Here is a 5,834-nt window from a genome sequence, read left to right as displayed (position 1 = left end):
GAGTCTATCCAAACCTGGCTTGGTAAACCAACGAGGTTAACTGTGGTTTCCGATAAGAACACAGGTGAGATGCTATCTAAAAGAGTACGGGCACCTCACACATCGAGTTACACCACCAAAGAGGAGTCACTCCACAGCTCCCACAAGGAAATGTAGTGAACACAGGCCTGGGTTGTGGGTGGGGCTCGTGCAGATAGTCACAGCTGCTCTGACTTTAAAGTGGCATGTCCCAAGGATGGAATTTCCTAACGTATCCCTGAAATGAGGAAGGCAGGATGGTAAGGTGTGCTTCTTAGATAATTTACTCGCTGAATTTATTAGAGAATAAATAGCCCATGATTCTACCTATTTAGAATTAATTTTTTAAAAGATTTATTTATTTATTATATGTAAGCACATCATAGCTATCTTCAGACATTCCAGAAGAGGGAGTCAGATCTCATTACGGTTGGTTGTGAGCCACCATGTGGTTGGTGGGATTTGAACTCAGGACCTTTGGAAGAGCAGTTGGTGCTCTTAACCACTGAGCCATCTCCCCAGCCCTTATTGCAATTGTTTTGATTAACGCCGTTTTACTATGAAACATCATGCAGTTTCAGAAATGTGAAGACATGTTCAGCTGGATGAACTTAAAAAGCAAACGTATGTAAGTCTCAAGGAGACAGATGGTGAGGTAGATGATAGATAGTTGATTGATGGATGGATAGATAGACGGTAGACAGATAAATGGATGATAGATAACTTCATCACCCAGAAGTTTTTACTAGCTCTCTTTAGCGACAACCCTCCTTCTAAAGAGGCTACTTGTTTGTTTGTTTTTTTAAAACTTGGTCATCAATATTTGTGGTACTGGAACGTTCCTACCTTGATAGCCAGAGTATGTGAAAGTTTACCTATGGAAACTACTGGAAGGACAAAAATTAGATGCAGAGGTAAAAAGCATAGAGCATTTTTCTCATGGACAGTCACCCTGGTGTTGCAAGTGAAGCATCTGTGAGTTTGGCCACTGGACTATGAGCAAACCTCTCTGTTATCCCACGGAGGCTAATCACCTCCACCCCAAACAAGACCTGATTTCATTCCTAGGGCAGACGAGTCAGAGCGTTCAGATTCATAATGCTTCGGATGATTGATCCGTCTCCAAGAGGCAGTGGAGAAGACTTTCCACCTTCTCTTTCTGCAGTCTCTATAGTTTCCTTTACCTATACACAGGCATTAATCTCTTATATATTTAAGTACTCATTTCTTTAAAATTAGTAACTAGTTTTATTTTATGTGTATGGATGCTTGCTTGCATGTTTGCAAGTGCCTCGTATGCGTGCAGTGCCCATGGAGGGCAAAGAGGGCCTCATATCCCTTGGAACTGAAGTTGCAGATGGTTGTGAGCATCTACGTGGAGGCTGGGAATTGAAAATAGGTCCTCTGAAAGGGCAATGTGTGCCCTTAACCATTGAGCCATCCCTCCAGCCTCCCCCCCCCCTTAAATATTCGATGTATTAAACCTTCCTCATTCAAAAATATTGTGTGGATTGTTTCCCTTGAATGCATGGAGGACAGAATCTTCAATGTCACCCTCTCTACTCAGGTTGATCCTTGTCACGTGACGTTTTTGGTGCCTCCTTTCTCCACTTCTAAGTTTAATAAGGGTGCACACTCTTATTAATCTTACAGTGATATACATTATTATAAGTGTGTCCTTGGCCTAAATAACTTGATACTTTGGCCTTTCTCTGGAAGACTCAGGACTTAATTTCCTCTAATGTCATTGCTAAGTATTTTAATTTTCTGTACCAAGACTTCATTATTACTACTTTATAAGTCGATAGCTATTTATATTTGCCTATAAATTTTTACTTCCCTAGCTCTACGATTTTTATACTTCTGAGCTTCTGGGCTTCTGTTTGCTTGCTTGGTAGCTTGGCACTAACACTAGTGTAGAATACACATATACATATACATATACATATACATATACATATACATATACATGTTCAACCTCTCCTCCAGCCCACCACCCACCAGAGGTATTAGAAGGGAAAAGTTATTAGGATACGGGGGAAGTGGACCTGTTTAGCAATAGTTCTTTGGGGGCAAGCTCAATCTTCTTTCCCACATGTTCAGTCCCTTAGCAAACACCAGGCACAAACCAGCAGCTTTAGTCAATCCTGAAGAACTAAATTCAGGCTTGCCAACTGATTGGAGGTGAGGTCACAGAAGCTGCAAGAAGTCGCAGAAACCTCACGAGCAGTTCTTTGGCAAGTTTCTCTCAAGGGTGGCCATTATCTCAAGTTGAGCTCAACAGCGCTACATAAGGCAAACCAATATATGCGTGTCCTTAGCAAAGAATAGCAAGGCAGAATCAGACAGTGGTGGCACACGCCTTTAATCCCAGCACTTGGGAGGCAGAGGCAGGTGGATTTCTGAGTTCAAGGTCAGCCTGGTCTACAGAGGGAGTTCCAGGACAGCCAGGGCTATACAGTGAAACCCTGTCTCAAAAAACAAACAAACAAACAAACAAACAAAGAATAGCAAGGCACAGCAAACCAAACCACTGCTCAGTGCTGTCTACCACTGTCTGTGGGGTCAAATTTATACTCCTTCATTACGTGTCCTTTCATGTGTTTGCTATAGTAAAACATTCTTTCACCTGTGTCTGCTTCAGGAAAACCTTCTTTCAGGAGTCTGCTTTAGCGAGATACTCTTTCACTTTGGTGCCCAGTAAAACATCATTTGATATAATGAACTTTCCAAAGAAACCAGACGCTTCCATTTCACACTAGCCTGAGGATTTTCCATTGTATTTCCATTCCTGTGGATAAGGTGGTGACTGATAGCTCAGCTTTTCGTTTGTCTTCAAGCAATTGGATTTTATCTACACTGGCAAAGGCTATTTTTGCCTGATGTGGGATTTTTAGATCATCAGTCATCATCTTTCATCCCTTTGATGATTTTATCTCACTGTCTTTCAACCGCTTTCATGTCTGCTGAGAAAACAATTGTCAACAAAACAAGCCTGTTGAAGATAATCTTTATTTTTTTTCCCCTGCACTGCTGCTTCTAAGATTTTCGCCACTCACGAGTGTCACTGTGATGTATCAGGTATAAATTTATTACTTTTTGTTGATTCATTGGGCTTTGTAAACATTTAGCCTGACGTATTTTGCAAGGTTGGGGAAAACTCAGCTCATTTTTCTACATTTTGTGTCCTCATTTCCTCTAGGGTGTCAAGTCCATGAATATTAGTTGTTTTTACTCATTTAACCATGTTTTATTCTAGATATCTGCTTCTGATTAATCATTCATATTATTAATATTATTATTATTTTATATTTATGCTTGTCTTGGTTTGCTTTCTATTGCTTTGATAAACACCATGACCAAAAGCTATTCAGGAAGGGAAGAAATTATTTATTCTTTCATTTTATAGTCCACCATTGAGGGAAGCCTAGAGAAGAATTCAAGCAGTGGAGGAAGTGAGGCAGGAAGTGAGGCAGGAAGTGAACAGGAATTGAGGAAGGCAGGAAGGCAGGAAGTGAGGTAGGAAGTAAGGCAGAAACTGAGGCAGGAAGTAAGGCAGAGCCTATGGGGGATTGCTGTTCATTGGCTTGCTCTGCAATGGGCACTCAGCTTGCTTTTGCCTTAAAAAAGCACATTGCAATAAATGGGTCTCACCTTCATTAACAGTTACATATACACTTTAGGTTATCTTTTGCTTTCTTCTTATCTCACTTATACACCATGCAGCTTGTGATCCTGAATGGTACGGCAGTCATTTTATTTGCAAATTTGTTTATAGCAGTGCTCTGAAGACAGATAATGCTATTTTTCCCTCCTGTGTGTGTGTGTGTGTGAGAGAGAGAGAGAGAGAGGGGGGGGAGAGAGAGAGAGAGAGAGAGAGAGAGAGAGAGAGAGAGAGAGAGAGAGAATGTAAATGTGAGAGTATGTGAGTGTGTGTGTATGAGTGTGTGTGTGTATGGTATGTATATGTGATATGTGTGTTTGAGTGGGTGTATGTGATGTGTGTGAGTGTATTTGTGGTGTGTGTATATGATGTGTGTGTTTGAGTGTGTGTATGAGTGTATGCGTGTGTTAGTGGTATGTGTGTGTGTGTGCATGTGGTTTGTGTCAATGTGTACATATGGTATGTGTGAGTGTAGGTGAGTGTGTATATGTATGTTTGAGTATGGGTATGTGTGTGTGAGTGTGCATGTGGTATGTGTGTGGTGTGTGAGTGTATATGTATGTATGAATATGTGTGTGGTGTGTGTGTGGTGTGTGTGTGTTTACCTTTCTGTCAGGTGCATGAGAAAAATAGCCTGCACTAACGCCTTTCATCTTTTTCTAAGTCTTAAGGTTTTGCAAACGAGTCTGAAAGAGTAAAGCTTTATATCGTATGAAGACTGGTTTGATTCCACTTCATTCCTATACAAAGAGGAAACGTGACATGACGAGGAGATGGAGCAGTGTCCCCTTGCCGTTGGGACCTGGACTCTGACTTTGAAGGATTTCTCTGCGCTACCTCTGCTGCAACACTGCCAGGGTGAAATCAGCCTCAAGTCTCATCCTACAGCTCTGATTCGTCATATTCAGAAAGGGCGGCAATGCAGTTATGTACCCAAACTGTACACATCTCTCTCTGCTATCCAGATACAGGCCCAGTAATCCTCCACTGTCTGATTAGCCACTCATGGCTCTAAAGGAAGGGTTCCAAAACTGCTTTCTCTCTTACTTCTCGGCGTTCATGAGTTACTTCACCTGACAACCAGCAGTGACATGACGCTGGTTTGTAGATTCGGCATTTAACCTAGGTTTAAAGGCCCAATAACACTGGCTTTCCTTCAGACACTAACTTACCACGTCACGATAACAATGAAAGATGAGCATTGTTAGCATCCATGTTCACACATGAAGAAACAAGGCTGTAGAACTTCACTAACTTTTCTCCGTGTCCTCCAGGCAATGAGACACAGCACCAGGAGAAAGAAGGACCTTGTACCATTCTTTAGAATTAGCATGTCAAGGGTGAGAGGATCTAGCTTGGTGGGGAGGGTGAATAGGGTGACTATTGGATCCTAATATTTTCCAGGGTGAAAGTAGAAGCCTTCACCACTGGTTGAGCATCTGACTTTGCATAACAATAATAATATTTTCTTAAAAATGACAACCGGTGGGGAGGATCTGTAATCAGCCATCGTAACTTAATATAAATTCATATAATGAAGTTGAATTTTCTCACGTACTTTCCAGGTCTCAACTTGTTCACTCATTCAAAGCCAACTAATTGACGGATGCTCAGCCTTGAGGAAGCATCTGCAGCAGCATGATGCCCCACCCCCACCCCCAGGACAGCTCTCCACTGCAACGACGTCAATGTCTGACAGTCAGGTAGGGAGCAACATCTCTGTAGGTTCTTTCATAAATGGAGTCTTGGCTCATAAATAGACGGTCTTACAGAGGAGTCAATGAATCCTTAGATCAGTTTTGTAGATATTTTCCTTTATCACGACTACATAATTAGAAGAAATATTATTGATACAGAAGCACCTTTCTTTTTTAAATTTAACATTAGACTTGCCAGGAAAAACAAAAATGCTAATGACTGCCATGGGGAACTCCTTGAAACTACTGCCACCCTTTGCCCAGGTAGTAAATTCGACATAATACAACTCCAGAAAAATTGCAAACATTACTGCAAAAGACCCAAACAATTCAGGGGTGAAGATCTCCAGTATATTATAGTTTCTTTCTTTTCTTTTCTTTTCTTTTCTTTTCTTTTCTTTTCTTTTCTTTTCTTTTCTTTTCTTTTCTTTTCTTTTCTTTTCTTTTCTTCTTTT

This window comes from Mus pahari, chromosome 9 (assembly GCF_900095145.1).
Source record: "Mus pahari chromosome 9, PAHARI_EIJ_v1.1, whole genome shotgun sequence".
Lineage (NCBI taxonomy): Eukaryota > Metazoa > Chordata > Mammalia > Rodentia > Muridae > Mus > Mus pahari.
The sequence above is the reverse complement of the archived record's forward strand: the minus strand, read 5'-3'. Positions refer to the sequence as shown.